The sequence below is a fragment of the Aythya ferina genome, assembly GCF_964211825.1.
Source record: "Aythya ferina genome assembly, chromosome: 6".
In the NCBI taxonomy this organism is placed as follows: domain Eukaryota; kingdom Metazoa; phylum Chordata; class Aves; order Anseriformes; family Anatidae; genus Aythya; species Aythya ferina.
The window spans coordinates 2,879,110-2,896,727 of record NC_140303.1 but is presented as its reverse complement, the minus strand read 5'-3'; the positions used below and the strand labels follow the sequence as shown (position 1 = coordinate 2,896,727).

The 17,618-nt window shown below is 39.1% G+C and overlaps 1 protein-coding gene across 1 annotated transcript in view; it reads left to right on the top strand.

Moving 5' to 3' along the window:
• The first annotated feature begins 5,894 nt into the window (after nucleotides 1-5,894).
• The window catches only part of SPATS2L (spermatogenesis associated serine rich 2 like), a 146,299-nt gene continuing 134,575 nt past the window's right edge, over nucleotides 5,895-17,618 (top strand). The window contains exon 1 of the mRNA XM_084523490.1: nucleotides 5,895-6,546. The gene's annotated coding sequence lies outside the window, so the exon portion shown is untranslated. The remainder of the gene's footprint in view (nucleotides 6,547-17,618) is intronic.

Genomic DNA, 17,618 nt, shown 5'->3' with positions numbered 1-17,618 from the left:
TTGTGTGTTTCTTAGATGGCAGTGGGCACAAGCTGTTTGCTGTCATTGTACTGTTGGGAAATAGTACTGTACAGTGATACTGTTTTTTCAGATTTTCTCCATGTTTTGGCATAACACAAAATGGCTACCTTGCTTTTTGCTGTCAAGAACAGATTTTCCCGTGGGCATGAGATGAAATGAATACGTTTTAAGGGATCAAGACTATGGGAAATATATTTTCTCTGACATCTCAACTAAGTATTTTTATAGGAGAAATCAAAATTTTATGGGATGACTTTGTAATGCAAGTCATGTTGTCTTTAGCCTGTGTTCCGTTGCTGTCATTCCTAAGTAAATACTTATTTTTCATAATAAATGTAGAGCTTCATTGTGAATGAATTAGGCAACCTTAGAACTAAAATTAAAAAGCTTACCTCCTAGCTTAGTATTCTACTAAAAAATATAGACAATTTTCTAGTCTTCTAATATTATTGCCTGAATTATGATGGATAGCATAAGAATTAAAAGACCAGAATGCTTATTCTGCATATACATGTAACAGTATTGATGACTATTATAACCATACCAAGCTTTTGCCTTTTTTTTTTTTTTTTCCTAACCAGAGTTGAGATAAAGACGTGTGTGATATGACAGGTAGAATGCCAGTTGTCTCTGGTCTTGAGTTTTTTAATTCTTTTAGTTGTCTAAGGGATTTTTTTTTCCATTTTTGTTAACTGTATCTGGCTTTGAAATACACTTTAACATTCACTGTAGTCATTTGTGTATTTATATAGACCTCCAATACTGCCGTAATCCTAAATGTCTACATTTTTTTCCCTTGTCTGAAAATCTTCAAGAGCAAGTTAATTGCAAGTCTTGTTCTTAAACCAGTATTATTTAGTGGACAGTGTTAGCTTGAAGAAATACTCCTCTTTGATGTCTAAGGCAAATCAAGAACTTCTGGTTTTTATGTTGCCAACCAAAACTAGGTACTCCAACCTCTTATTATCTAAACTAAGAAATGGATTTAGTGAATACATTTCCGTATGCCATAAAGATCATCCCAAGTTCTCCTTACAAAAAGGAGTAAAGGATTGCCTGCCTTATCTTGATCCAAGACTTTGCAGATGAAGTTGAAGGAGAGTATGTTTCTTTTAATTCAGGGATTTTCAGCTATGTCATTCCAAATACCTTATCCAAAATTCATGCTATTAATTTCTGTTAGTGTTTTTAAAAAGAGTTAAATTAAGTGTTTTGTTCATGATTTAGAAGTAAGTAGTAGACATTATGGTATTATGTCTGTAGACATTATGGCATTATGTACGCACAGTATGGTATACTGTGTGGGATTTTGCTATGCTTCATGCCAAAAATAAGGGAAAAAATAAAAAATAAATCCATGGTTAGGTCCTGACTTTAAAAAAAATAATAATAATAATAATAATGAACTTTTACTGTCCCCGAGAATGCTGAACTGTGGTCAACAACATGGGATTCTATGTCACAGCATGCCTACTGCCTCCAAGTTCTCTCGCTGTTTTGTCTTGCACACTGTTTTCTAAGGTGAGGTCTAAGGATTTGGTTGTGGTTTATTTGCCTTCCATCTCCTTGCCTGACTTCCATTTCTGCTGCTGTAAATTAGGGATGGATAACAAATACAACTGTAGTTGCCTGCAAACTTTTTCATTCAGGCCCTCATATTTCTTGAAAACAATAATAACTAGGTTTGTTAGTGATTTTTAGGGTAAATCCTTACAACTATTAGCAAGGCTAAACCAGTAATTTACATGATACAGAGCACATTTGATGCAGTGCTTGAACTGGGGTTGGAGATGTGAAATACCACATAGTCACGTTTCTTTAGGTTGATGTGGAGTTTGGGAAGGCTTTATTCATTCATTCATCAGAAACTGCTTGTGTTTACTAGTTACTGACATTGCTTAACTATAAACAGATGCTTGGTATCACAGAATCACAGCCTCCTTTAAGGTATCTGTAGAGAGCAATAAGGTCAGCCCTGAGCCTCCTCTTCTCCAGACTGAACAAGCCCAGCTCCCTCAGCCGCTCTTCGTAGGACTTGTTCTCCAGGCCCCTCACCAGCTTCATCGCCCTTCTCTGGACCCACTCAAGCACCTCGATGTCCTTCTTGTAGCGAGGGGCCCAAAACTGAACACAGTACTCGAGGTGCGGCCTCACCAGAGTCGAGTACAGGGGGACAATCACCTCCCTAGCCCTGCTGGTCATACTGTTTCTTATACAAGCCAGGATGCTGTTGGCCTTTTTGGCCACCTGAGCACACTGCTGGCTCATATTCAACCAACTATCAACCATCACTCCCAGGTCCTTCTCTGCCTGGCAGCTCTCCAACCACTCATCTCCCAGCCTGTAGCTCTGCTTGGGGTTATTGCACCCCAGGTGCAGGACCCGGCACTTGGCCTTGTTGAACTTCATGCAGTTGACCTCAGCCCATCGGTGCAGCCTATCCAGATCCTCCTGCAGAGCCTTCCTACCCTCAAGCAGATCGACACACGCACCTAACTTGGTGTCATCTGCAAACTTACTGAGGGTGCACTCAATGCCCTCGTCCAGATCATCGATGAAGATATTAAAGAGGACCGGCCCCAGCACCAAGCCCTGGGGAACGCCACTAGTGACCGGCCTCCAGCTGGATTTGACTCCATTCACCACAACTCTTTGGGCCCGGCTATCCAGCCAGTTTCTAACCTCTGGTAGCTGCACAGCACAGCATGTCCAAGAAGTAGCTAACATTAATGACTGTAAGAGGCATAAAGGATAAAATGGTAGAGGCACTGATTCCCATTTAAGTGCTGTTTAATTTAGATATATTGTGTTAAAGTTTTGTTCTTACTGGCTTTTATCCTATCAGCCATAGTGTCTGTTTGTGCAGTGCCTACCCTTTTTAAAGTGGTGAGTTAACAGCATGAAAAGATGAGTTGTATATGTGAATTCATGCAGGTACTTCAGTGTCTGGCAGTAGCAAACCTTAGTTTCGTATTTGCATTTTAAAGTACATTTATCATGTTGATTGGGATTCCTTTCCTTTCTGTCCCAGCATTGTCCTGTTTAATTTGGGGTCCATATTCAACTTTCTCCAGTCTTTAAAATATGCTCAAGCTTAACTTGAGTTTATGCTTAGTTAATTTTTTTACGGTCTTATAGCTAAAAAACTGTTTAGTACTAAAAATTAATTTTGTCTTTCAAAACTGAGAGCAGTGTTTCTCTTTAGTGGTGTTGTGGTGCAACTTGTTTTCTATCCCATGTGCTCCAGCCTCGTTGGCTGCCAGTAGAGGTCTTTGAGATTCTTTGCAGGCTGTGTGCACATGATGTCTCATAACTTACATGGGTTGGCGTATAAGCTTATGCAAGGGGATTGCTTCTGGCTTTATCCCTCTTTCGCACATGGATATGACAGCTTTGTCTCTTGGACCAGGGATTGGAAAAGATAATTGGCTGTTCAAAAAGTATAGGCATTGTCTCTGCAGCTGTGCTTTCATTCCTGTAGGGGAAAGGCAGCTGGCTTAAATGGAGTTGCTCAGTGAGTACTGACCACAGTAAATTGTAGGGATTTACTTCTTTGTCTTTCACTTTTTCTAGTGTTGATGTACTGCTCTTTCTCTTTTCTTACAACCCAGCCATTTATGGAGATTGAATAAGTCACTGTGTACATCTGTGACACTGTTGAAAACAACCCACTTCACAACAATGTCTCTTAAGCATATTTAGTCTGAATTAAATGATGTATGCTTTTCATAATATAAGGTCCTCCTATTGAAGTTGATGCAAAAACTGTCATGGGCTTTAATGGGAGAAGACTGTAGTTTTTTTCTGCCTTTCAAGTTATTTTATCAGAAATAGAGGTGAACTAAAATTAGATATGCTGTAGTTTCTCTTGCATGTTATTTCTTCTCTCTTCTGCTGCCACAGAACAGGACTCTTGATAGTGAGCTTGGTTTGATAGTGCTTAGGAACAGAGTGATATGACCAGGTCAGGCATAGCAAAGTATACGTGTAAGCAAGATGAGATCAAGTGGTGTAAGGTTGTCAGGTCAAGATTGTTCACATGGGCAAATCTGCCCTTTTGACATTGGAAATGTTCTGTCTATGATTTGCTGCTTTGCACCTGGCAGAGGAAATGGAGGATATAGCTCTTTGTCATGAGGACATGAGATTTAGCATGTTTAGGGAGACAAGTGGTGACTTTGATGTTTGTCTAGATTATATTTTGCATTTGACAGTAAGCTTTTATGTAACAAGCTGTACTTGTACTCTGATTTGTGTATGAGGGAGGGATCTGAGTTTCCAAGATCAGAACTTAAGTCCAACCTTAAGGCTGCAGAGATCCCAGTCTGATTGGGAAGGAATAGGGGAGGCTTCCCAAGTAAATGTATGGTAAATCAGAGCACTTAGAGGCTGTTTCTGCTTTATACTAATTAGAAACTGGCACATCCTTAGAAATCAGGATTGAAAAAGGGCAGAAAGAGAAGAAATGCCTTGATAATCCCTCTTCTGAGCTTTCTGAAACCACATGACAAGCACAGCATCTATAACTTAAATATCAAATGCCCAATCTGGAACAAAAGCTTCAGTGGTACAATTTGAGCTCTTATTAAAGTCCCATTAGTCCCATTAAAGTCCCTAGTCTCATTAAAGCCCATGGGTCTGTCAGAATGGCAGTTTCTTGTGCTAGTGGCTGTAACACTGATTTGGGACCTTATACCCTCTTGTCCACAGTATAGCCAGGTCAGTACCTGTGATGGTACTGACATCTCTTTTCATTCTTTTCATGCGTATACGGTTTCATAAACTGATGAATATGAGTAACGGTTTGGTATTTTTATATATTTTTGGAGGGAACACGGTTGAGGGACTGCAATATAAAATGAAGAACAAGCTAATGAAAATGAATTTGTGTGGTTCATAACTTCTCTTGCAAGGCGTTGAACAAGTGAACGTTTAATTACAGGTGTTCAGGGTGGAAATTAAGTCATGAAGAGGCCTATCGTGGATTGGCAGCTGCATGAAATCTCATTTCTTACATATTCAAAGTGCATATGTTATTAATATCTGCAATGAGCTCAGTTAGGTGCTTTGTGCTTTTTCAGTTATCATTTGGGTGGCTTCAGGCTCATGCCCCTGTAGCAGAACCCTCTCAGCTGTTAGCCTGTTCCCTATGCTTTTGTCAAAAGGCGTAATTCCTTCTGCTGTCATTCAATCTCAGCCTATGAAATCATGGGGCAACCCAGTGTGGAGAGAATTAAACTCTGTGATTGCACTCTTGCTGTAACATTCTAGCTCTTGGTCACAAAGGAGAATAAAATATTTGCACTTATAAAGACAGTGAGCTCACTGTGGCTTGGATTCCAAGCTGTTAGATTGGGCGTGTTCTTAAATGTTGTACCATAGTGCAGTTTCAGAAGCAAATGAACAGGTGATACTGAATTCATATCAACCTTCAGCTTTGTCTCAGCAGAGAGCTCTGCATTAAAACAGTAATTACAACAAAATGTTTGGTATCCTGCTTTCTATTGTAAGGGAGGGTATTTTGTTATTCTGTCCTTGTGATGTGCTTTTTTGTTTGCTTCTGTACTTTGTTCTCCCCTAAACAGCTACAGTTAAGGCTGGAAAAATTGTTCTGCTGCTGATGGTATAGACATCTAAGGGGTTCTATGTCTTTGACGGATTCTTTGTCTGGTAAGTCATTTTCATATGTCTGATTATACTTTCAGATTCTGGATTGGAAAGGAGTTTTTTTTTTTTTTTTTTGCTGAATGCCAGATTGATAAGGTTCATTATCTTCCTCTGCAGCAAAGGCTGTCGTTTCCTCTCCCAGTGTCTCTCCCAGTCAGTTTCCTGCCAGTACAGTGTCCCTGGGTACAGCTTGTTCACCAGGATCTCTTTCAGATCGCAACTTCTTGCTTTCATTTCACTAAGCGTGTGGGTTTGGGGCAGGGGTAGCTGGATGTAATTTAGTCTCTGGATTGTACTGGAGATCTCCTTAAGGCTCCTGGCAAAAGCTATGAAATTATAATAGCAGAATTAGATGGAGGAAGGTGATCAAAGGTTGCTGGCAATGTGAGAGATTCAAATAAAGAAGAAACCATGAATATTCTGACTGTCCAGAGCAGAAGCTGTAACAGCCCTGAGATGGAAGTAAGTTTAGAAAACCTGAACAAAATAAAAATACCGTGAGGGTCAGCGTTCTGACTGGATGCTGTTCTCTAGCTGCTGATCTCCGCTAAAAGTCACTTGAGCATTTTTCTCAAATTTCAGTGTTGTACTTCTTGTTTGGACACTGCCTCAGAATCATATGAGAAATTCTTCTTTCTGCTAGTAGATTGGCAACCTAAATAAGAAACAGAATCTGTGACTGAATGATAAAAATACAATAATCTTTCCTTTGAAGAAGAAAGCTTCTTGAGGACTTACTGTGACTTGCCCCAGTTGAGGAAGTTTTCAGAAAACTTAAATGCGAAGATGTTTGCTGAAGTCTTTATTTGCAAGACCCCGGTTCCTTCTTTTTAGCTGCAGTCATTACCTTCTCATGAGGTCAGTATATGGAGTTTGCAACCAAATTTGTACGGTGGCTAATTAGAAGTTAACTGGTGATACTCAGTCTTGTGCTTTGGAGTGTCAGAAATTTGATCATCTTGTCTCAAACATCTGTGTCACAGCCTAACAAGAGCTGCCTTTATGCTCCAGATAAGCCTGCTATATTTATATGGTACTGGAATAATTTCCTTTAATATTTCATACTTTTATGTACGTATTCCTGAACTTGGTTTGCAGGATCTCATTTCTCCTAGCTGTTAAGTATAATAGCAAAAAGTACTTGAGATTTCTCCTTAGTGCTATTGCTGCCCCTGTGAGTAACGTTTTCTTTTCGTTTTTGTCCAGTGACACATTACCACTTTTCACTTTTATTTAACACTGTATGTTCTTAGTCTTTATACTATATTCACCATGCTCTTCCCTTAATTGTTCATTTTGCTTTCTTTATGACATATTAAGTAATCATTTCTTTCTTCTGTGCTGAAACATTGGAAAGATGATGCCCAAAGCTTCTAAAAAAAAAAAAAAAAAGAGTACATAGATATTATTCATTCAAAGTATACAGTATACGTTCAAAAATGCCAAAGAAGCATTAGTTTCCTGTTTTCACATTTCCATGAACTTCACTTCCTACTTATCTGTGTGTGTTTGCTAGGACAGGCACTTGAAGTCAAAGCCTGTCTGGATGCAAGCAATTCTAAAAATTGACCAAAGTGCCATATCACAGGTCATGCCCTCTTGTGTATGTCTCTAGTTGTATTCTTCCATAAATGGTTTCCTAGCTTGCATTGCAGTTTATTCAATATGTAAAATGTGTCCAAGCACTAATCCAGCCAACTGTGTGAGCACAAATGCTTAATTGTTGCCTTCAGCTTCTGTGATGTTTTATGAAGACAGTGCCCCTGTAACTTGCCTCTACATGATCTTCTTATTGATATGTATATATAATTTGCTGGACATCTGTTTAACTGTCCCTGTACCATTTGAGTGTAGAATAAGCAAAGAGGATTTTATTAGATCTGTTGTTTGCTTTCACTGTAGCTGGTTTGTAGGAGCTGAAGTGGGTGAATTTGGAATCCTTTTCTCATCTCCTTTAAATTCTTATTTGCATTCCCAACAGGCTGTCTGTTTTAGTAGTCTCCTATATTTTTCCCTAGTGGACTGTATTTCCTGTTTTCTTTGTGAACAGCACCATATGTGATTGTTTTACCATTCTTGCTTTCTTCCTGAATGATCTGAAGAACTATTTTGGAGGTTTTATCCAGATTGTACATCCCTCTCCCAAGTATGTGTCAGCTCTCCATGTTCCTCAATTTGAAATCCACATGCGTGCTTCCACATATTTCCATTTTCCTTGGTCACATTTCTGTTGCATTTCTTCGTGAAGTCCTGGCAGTGCTATTGTGATGTGCCTTGACTGAGTCCACAGTGATTTGCAACATAAGGATATTGAAGAGAAGTGGCTCAATGCTGTAACTTCAGATATTCTTAACCTGGTAGTCCTGATTATCAATGAAGATCGCACACAAATGTTTTCCTGTGTTTTTTTCAAAATGCTGCATCCAACATAATTCATGAAGTGAGTCACTGAATGAACTTATAAATTATGCCATTAGGACTCTTTTTAACTCTTTAGAGGGGTCAATAGGCCTAATGACTAATGACATGACTAATACATGACTAAGTGATTTGAATTTAATTCTGTGATTATGAAATTGTACATAATAAAGTATTTCATGGAAGGAATGGAGAAGGAATTTCATGGAAGGAATTTCATGGAAGGTCTGGAGAACAAGTCCTACGAGGAGCGGCTGAGGGAGCTGGGCTTGTTCAGCCTGGAGAAGAGGAGGCTCAGGGGCGACCTTATTGCTCTCTACAGATACCTTAAAGGAGGCTGTAGAGAGGTGGGGGTTGATCTGTTCTCCCACGTGCCTGGTGACAGGACGAGGGGAAATGGGCTAAAGTTGCGCCAGGGGAGTTTTAGGTTGGATGTTAGGAAGAACTTCTTTACTGAGAGGGTTGTGAGGCATTGGAACAGGCTGCCCAGGGAAGTGGTGGAGTCACCATCCCTGGAGGTCTTTAAAAGATGTTTAGATGTAGAGCTTAGTGATATGGTTTAGTGGAGGACTTGTTAGTGTTAGGTCAGAGGTTGGACACGATAATCCTGGAGGTCTCTTCCAACCTAGAAATTCTGTGATTCTGTGAATTTTTCAGAGTAACATCTAAGGTCCATGGTATATATATAGCTTGATACCTTGTACTGCAGAGGAGGCAATAACTGTAAATAGATTATTTTTTTCCAAAGTACTTGGCATCCTTAGACACAAAGGCCTCATCTAGTCAGCTGCTTAAATGCACACCTGGCTTCAAGTAGCCTGTGGGGGGACTGCATTATGTGTTGAAGGTAAGTATTTGCTTAGTTTGATGAATGAAGGTGTACTTCATAGATGGAATTCAGTCCTAATCAAGCAAACAAATCAGAACTGTCCCTGAATTAGTCCATTCAAGTCAAGCATTCCTGGCTGGACTTCCTTCCATGATGGATTGGAATATACCTGTTATAAACAGGCTACAGCAAACTCAAACCTGAATCACACAGTATCTCCTGGGAAAGGAAGCAGGAAATAAATGTTACTGTCAATTGTTATACCAAGCTGTCAGTCATGTTTGAAGACTCTGATGTTGATATTGCACTACGTACTATGCTCTTTGAGCTGTTTTAAGTCCAGATGTGTCCTGTGTGCTGAGTTAGGCTCTCAAGACAGTATTTTCTATTTTTGATCAATATATGGGGGGTGGTAAAGAGAAAACCATGTACCATTGTGAGTAGCATTGCACACTGCAAGAACATAATTTTCAATCACAGTTCTGTATTGGAATAAACCTACTAAATAGTTCTTCACATCTGCAACAAGTAACACTAAATATAATCTCAGATATTGTTCTTACAGGATGGAGATAGAATGTATTGCTTTCTAGAGAGCATTCTGTTAGGTGCTGCAGGCAGTGGAAGTCTGATCATTGTCGTGTCTCTTGTATTTTTAGTGTGTATGGCAACAAAGGTAAAATTTACATTTTTAAGTCTCTAAATTTGTCTGTAGGACCTGAGTTAAAATTTTCAATACAACACTAATACAAGAACTCAAATCCCAGTTGCTGAAAGCAAGTATATAGTAATCAGACTTGTAAAACAAAGCACTTCGGATTTCTAAGTTGCTTATGCCCTTTCAAAATGTTACTTGTGTATTCTCCTTGTAAAAGTAAAGGCAAAGTCATTTGACTTTTTCCAAAGGCATGAGCGTGTAGGGTTTTTCAGTGACTTAGTGAATGGCATTATGCAGTTGCACTGCTGAAGTCAGCTCACATAGGACATGACTCAATACCCATTCAGAGTCTTATAAATGCCTCCCTTTGATTTCGTTGTGCTTTAGAATGGGCTGCAGTTCACTAAGGAGCCTGAGCACTCAATAATATCAGGTGTCCTACCACATATTCAGAAGAATTACCATGGTTTGCATAGTTTTGAGCTAAGTTTTGCAGATGTCTAGAAATGTTGGAGTTTTCTTCCACAGACACTCCTGCCCCTGACCAGAGAGGCTGTCACATTGAAGACTTTATAATTCTAGTTTTAGATTGCTTTTGTAAGCATGAGTCTGTTTCCCAGTTTGGTGTGTTTTAAGAACTGCTTGGAACATGTTCTCCAATCTTACTGTGCATGTGGATTTGTCACAGACCAGGAACAATGACTTACCTCTTACTTCTGAGTGCAGTTCAAAGCTTAGCTTCCCACGAAACCAGACCCATTCTACCCTTCCATGGTCTTGGAACAGTAAAATGGCCTCTAAAGTGATACGTGGGGACAGCCTGGCTGCCCAGAGCAGCTGTATGCTGCAGTTTTTTGAGAGCAGCAGAGGGCTCTGAGCCAGCCCTCTTCAAGAATCAAATTGCCCAATGTTTGTGCTTCAAATAGTTTGCTGACCTATATACCAGACTGAAACTTCCTGTTCTAATATTGATTTAAGACTTAAGTATCAGTGGCCTATTTTTCTACATTATAATTCTCTTTCCTATCCAACAGCCCTCTGGACATTAGAAGAAATAATGAAGAAACTCAGAGTTGTTGGCAGTTAAGGTGGTGGGCAGGAGGTATGTGTAGGACACTCATGTAAAGGGGCAAAGCTTGAATTAGTGTAACACAGTATTTTGGTTCAGGGATAGAATTGTGTACTGTACTACTTGGCAAAATAGAAGAATACTGCTCTCGTTCTCTTGCAAACTCTCTTCTTTGATAGCTTACCTCAAAGCTTCATCATATTTTTAAGCTCTGACCCAAACTTTTCATTAACTGTTCCTGAAAAGTTAGAAAAGGAAAGCAGAAGGTACTTTCTGCTTCAGATAGCTTTCTGGTTCACAAAAGAGCTCCGTAGCTCTTTTAGAGAAAACAGAAAATAGCCAGTGGTGACAAACTTACCATGCTCATCCTCATGATTAAAGAGTACTGCTGCAGAATGTGCTGCATCTCAGGATCTGCACATGGCAGTAGTTAGCACAATGCTGATAATTGCTTCACAATAAAAACAATTGCAAGTAAAGAAAGGTTTACTCCTCTCCTTTTCCCCTTCAAATACTTATTCTCTCTGATACTTCTCTGTTTTTATTTTAAAATAACCTGTCCTAGACCAGGTTCCCATAAGTGTGAACCGCTCAAAAGTCTTTGGGCCCTGTGCTCAAGTATCAGCCTTGTTCAGCAGTCAGGAGCTTTGGGAAGTGCAAGAAATCATTTATATTCCTTCTCTGTATGTGATCAGCCCTGCAATACACAGTTGCAGGATTGTGCTGCCTTACAGCAGCAGTTCTCCCTTGGGAAGCCTTGTCTCTGCAGTTGAACCAATGACTGGGTAGGCTGCTGTCCCCGGATAAATCTCATTGCATCAGATCATGATTTGCATAGCAGTCAATGTCCTGGTACTGATCTTCCCTTTTATTTTTCTGTCATTGTTCAGTATTGCTGATCACATGCATCCAAAAGACCTGGAATTGGCTTAATGCTAGTAAAAATAAACTATGAAAATCAGCTGCTTTTTTTTTTTTTCTTTATTCTGGCTTTCAGAGTTCATATGTTCATTAAGGGCATCTTTTTTGAAGCTTTTTTATGAGGGCTAGGGATGTGTTTTGTCCAGTGCTGTGCTTCTAGGAAATGGGGGTTTCAGATCCATGTGGGGCATAGTGGTTGATTATGGGAGTTGTTAAGTGCTGACTCAAGTTTGTAGGTGGAGGTGATGTATGTATGTATATGATAGTGCATATGGAAACAAGAAAGGAGTTGTATCTTCTCATCTGTGTTGGTATTTGAGATCCACTTATCCTTTTTGTAAGTGGCATATACCTTGCTTTAAGGAGATGGTAGCAGTCTTGTCAAACTGTACTTTGTAAGTCACAACCTTAAAAGCAATTCTGCCTGCTGCTGTCATCTGAGGCTTAAGCTTTTCTACCTTTTATAGTTACAGGAGATTTAAGGTACTGTAAGGAGTTTACCAATATTTCTAATCCTTGAAATCCAGAAAATTTGGAATATACTGGGACCACTGACAGTCTCTTAGTATTCCACTTAAATATATATTTTTAAATGTATGTATAACTAACTACCTACAAAACTCCTCAGTATTTATTGAAGTTCCTAAAGGCCAGAATTGTAATGCTCTCTTGGGTATAAACAAGATCAGGATGAATTCCTCTGTATTTAAATTACAGAGTTTGTGTTCCCTTACCTAGAATGTTATAGACAATTTTGGTAATAATTATTTTACAGGCTGTACTCTTGCCTTGCTGAGTAAGTAAACTTCCCTATGTGGAGGTCTGTGCACAGTCATTTTAGTTACAAATGAACTTTCAGTTGGTAAATCTGTTTGGTGACTCGCTTCAAAAGACATCTTATTGTCTTAAGGTGCAATGTTTCAAGCTGTGCAAGACCCCAACTATGTTCTGACCTGAAACAGCTAGGCCACAAGCTTGTCTAGTTTCTAAGAAAGGGGGGGTCAGGTCAAATGTGGTATCTGACTCCTTGAAGTGATTATATTTCATGTGGTGTGGGGCAGCAGAGGCAAGGAATGGAGCAACAGTGTTTCAGGCAAACTGGCGTTGTGGATTAGGGATCATTTCCTGGGAAAGAATGGAAACATAGGATGTAATGAGCATAGCTGCTCCAAAGGAAGCTGCTCCAAAATGCTGCAAGGAGCAATGCAGCATTAGTTGTGGCAGACATTTTTGCATGATTATTCCAAATGACTCTCTGATTAGACTGTATTAGCCTAGGCTGAAAAAGAATCTTGAAAGACAGTTTTGGAAAGTTTTTATTGTTTCTGTATGGAAAGCATATGTTTTTCCTTAGCGTGGCAGCTACATTTTGTGAGACTGCATGCACTGGCTTGACTGTTTATGAAGAACAGGAAATGCTCCCTGGTGGTAACATTTATCCATTTCCTGCTTTCTTCCAGGGAAATGAATTGCCTTTCTTGTAGACATAATTCCTGGAGCTGGAAGTATCAGGGAAAAGGAGTTTGTGGGTGGGCTCCTTGATATGCCCCAAGTCTGCAGAATACCTCTGTGCCACATGTCTAAAAAATTCCACTTGTATTCTTGCTTGAGAGGTAAAAGGGAAGTTCTACTGAGGAGCAATAAAGGTGTCTCAAGTGTGTGGAAAATATCACAATGTAAAAATAGCTATTAAAAAGAAGAGCTGGCAGTGAGATACTGAGGTGTTTGTCCTTTGTAATGTCATGATGATGATGTAAAGTTCAACTCTATAATCTTTGCTGTACCTTAGAGATAACTTTGGCCTTGTATGGTTATGGAATTAACTTGCAGTTAATTCATGTCACTGCTAGGAAAAAGTATGCAAACACCAAAGTAGTCTAACAAAAAATTGGTAATTTGCATAGTTTGCTGTTTTGATGACCACCATTTTTTTTTCCATCACAGTGAAGAATCCTCTAATGAACCACTAATGTTTGATCACAATGTCAAAAGCCCTACAGGGTAAGTAAAGTAGATGACTTATAAGTGAGCAAATACTACAAAAGTATTTATATATTTTTATAGAGGAAAAATATAAATCAGATAATACTTTAAAGTTATCTTTCTGTATGCATATCTCTGCTGATCAGTGAAAACTTTGACCCTGGTTTATGGTTAAAGGAAGGTAGGTTTGTTCACACCAACCAAAACGGTTCAGCCACTTTGAACTTCTTTAGGATGCTTCCATCACCAAAGTTGTAGATGCACAGAAAACAGAAACACTGTCCAGTTTATAGAGTGACCAGTCACAGGTGACAGATAGCTGTTAGTGATCTTGTTACCATGAACAAATAGTTCTGTATATGAATAATGTTGGTAGTGCATTTATAGAGCACATTACAGAAAATTCATAAACAAAAAAAAAACATCTTCTGCATGGTTTTATTGTTCCAAGTAATTTGTTGTAGCTGTAGATATTGACAAAAGTATTTGTAAAGGACTAAAATTACTTGGGATCATTTCACCCTTCTGTGTGACTAATATTAGAAACAAATTCATAAAGTAATGTGACCCTTTAGAAAAGGAAATAAAATAGAAATGCTGCAAAATCTTGGAAATCTGAGGTAAAATTTAAATTGCCAGACAGCTCTCATGAAGGTTGAAATGCTGCAAGGTCACAGTGTCCTCCCTGCCTATTATTTGCTGAAAGAATAGTTCCTGGAATCCTTGATTACAGTCAGGAATATGAACTTCTTATCTGAAAGGCAATGTTTCAGTATACTGTCTTTAAAATTATCTTTTGAGCTTAAATCTTGATGAAAAGTGAGAAAGACGTGAAGACTCATCTTAATAAAAAGTTTTCATGCTCCTTTTCCCTGATTCTTGATCAAATCCTTTTCAGAATGTCTATTTAGCTAAAATTCCTATTTCCTTGTAATAATGTATTATAAATTTTCTAAAATTCCTACACTAGGGAGGAGAGTAGGCTTGAATGATGACAGTTTCCTGTTCTTTCTGCTTATGTGGAAGAACTGTATCTATTGCTCCGAGTCCATATATCCACCAACAGTGTACAAATGTTAAAGGAATCCTCTTTTTTAGAATTTTAGAATTGCTTGTTATGCACCACTACTGCCCTACCCTCCAAACCTCACAAGTGTAGGAAATGAAGTGTACTACATTAAATGTTAGTAAGGGTTATGATGGACTTGTACATTTCCATAGTAAGCCAGAGAGCAAGTTCAAGAGGCAGGCCCTGAGAAAAAGCTCAACATGTTTCCAGCAAGTATGGAGCACATGGCACCTCTTTAAAATCCCTTCTCAGAGAAGAAAGATACTTAAAATAGACTTCTTTTCTGTAACACCATATGTAAGCTATTATCAGTCAAAACTTTTCCAAACTCATTGTTCAACATTCTATTAAGGGAACCTTCTCAAGCAGCAGGGAGCCCCTACATCATGAAATGCAGAGGAAATGTGCTTAAAACAAGGAAGAAATCCTCCATTTTAAAACCCAGAGGATTTAGATGTGCAAGTAATTTTCTTATGATTATGTTTATGTATTCTATATCTCTATTAATGTCTCTTAAAATGTAAAATCGTGCAATATGAAGAAGAGCTCTCTTGTTCTGGCTTATTCTTGAAGGCTTTACTGACCCTAATAACATAGACACACATCTTATTACTAAGCCCAAAGCAACCTCTGTTCAGTATGAAGGCATCCAGTTTATGAAGCTGTAATCCTCCTCTCTGATGCTGTTTCTCTACATAGGATAAGCAAGCAGAACAGAAAAAGCTAGGCTGTCCATTGGCACTACCTCATGGCCACTGCTGCTCAGTCTGAAGAGCAGTTCTGGCTTAGCAAGCAGTTTTGGTCATGGGACAGAGCAGGTAATGGCAGCTGCGTTGCCAGCTGCATCGTGAGGAGCTGGGGATCTTCAAAGGAATCTTCAAGCCTCTATATTGCTGCTACATTTTTTTTTTCTTCATGGCTGTGGTAAGATTTATTTCTATCTTTTGAAGTTACCAGAAGCAGTCTATTTTGGCAAGACCATTTCCTGAAAGGGTGTTCTCATCACCTCCTTAAAATTTCTAGGACTCTGGGTGAATACTGGAATTTAGATGTATATCGCATGGCACTTCGTGCATGAATAATGCTTAATGCTTTTTGCTAGGGATGCCTTCTCTCAATAGTGTGGGTTTAATGTCCTGTATTTATTCTTCAGTATAATCTCTATCCATGTTATTATACAGAAAATCAAAAACAACAGGACAGGATTTCTCTGCACCCAAAGAGTATGTGGTCAGACCCTCAGTCTCTACAGGGCTGGAATGTGCTGGGAAATAGTGTGGCATTTCACCACACTTCTTGGGACAGGAACACTTATAAATACTGAGTTCAGCTTCTGGCTGTGAGCCCTGAAATTGGACCTTACATTTGAATGCTGAATGAATGTGCTTAAGCAGTGTAGATGCCTAAAATCCTTTTTTTTTTTTTTTTTCGTCTTTTCATTTAGCTTTAAGTGCCAAGCTTCCTTAAGTGCTCTTGAAAATCTAAATGGCTTTATATGTCTAAGCTGCTAGTCTTTGACTAGAGGTAGAAGGGACTTGTGCTGCTGTACTCAAGACTCCTGGGCTTGGTCGTTCAATGTTGTTATATGAGACCTCATGGTTTAGCTCCTGTGAAGTGGCAAATGGCTTTTTTCTCTTTTTTTTTTTTTTTTTAAATGTTGATGTATTGAGTATTGATATGTCAGTTGTCGGTGCTTTGAAATTGTTTGGTTGGGGTGTTAGGTTCATTAGTTTGGTTTTGTAAATACTGCTTTAGCTTTAAAATTTCACACAACTTTTCAGGATGTATTTTCTATAACTGCTCAGCAGGCAATGACAAATCATTTAATCTGTGTAATAGTGAACTGGGAGCTGAAGAAAATTCCACACTGTGCTTATGGAATTTAATCAGTTGCAAATGTAGAAGTAAACTTACTGTTGTGAAGAATTGGGGCTTAAAGCCCCCACCCCCTAAGTTAATAATATTTCATTACTTTGGGAAACAACCAAAATAACAAATTTGGTCAGTGGAGAGAACCTACCTCCAGAAAGCTGAAATGGGGAAATGAATTGAGGAAGTTACATGACTGGGCAGTAGCCCAGTTAAAACTTGGATCAATTTCACGAATCAGAAAGTAGCTTTTTTTCCACAGAGCTGAGTCTCTGCAAAGAAGAGCAGTGATGTATTGGGAGAACCTGTTTTCTCTCAAATCTTGCTAGTCTTCTGAATATTCCAGGGCATATTTTATTGTGTTGCAGATTTTACTGAGTCCCTGCAGGTTTTCACTAAATTAGTATACCTTCCTGTAGGAGATTTTTTCCCTTTCTGATCTCTGTTGTAAGTACTTAAACAAAACAAAGGTTAGTAACGGAAGCTCAAGCCTGATGGCGGAGCACATGATGGAGGTGAGCTACAATGGGGAAACTACATGCACATCTTGAATACGGTTATGATCATCCTATTTGTAGGGATTGTGCTCTAGACATCAGAACATGTTAGGCTGGCTGGCATGGCTGTGGCATCTTCTGGAAGCCTGGATACCTTCTGTCATGTGTAAAGAGATGCTGTGTGGGCATGTTTTAGTGTTAGTGCTGGAACTTTTGTGCAAGGAGCGGCTGTAGCATGGATCTGTGCTAAGTAATTTGGTGAGCATATTCCCAGAGCTAATCATTTTGGTCTCAGAGATGTTCAAAACTCTGAGAAGATGCTCAGAGTCTTGAGCTGGAACTGGGAGTTGTCATCTGAATAATCACTTCTAGTTCATCATACTGCCAAAAGCTAGATCCCCCAGCCTTATAGGACTACTAGTAACGAGTTGTTTTCCTATTAATCCTAATAGGAGATTGTTCCAGACCTTTAGCAGGTGTCTAACTTGAGCCTAAATCTTGTTTGGCTGCTCTCTCTGTATCACTGCACAAACAGTGTTTTACTGCTTGCTGCACTATGACAATAGTGCACGTACGAATCTGTTGTCTTGAGATATATTTGTACGTACTCATGGGGG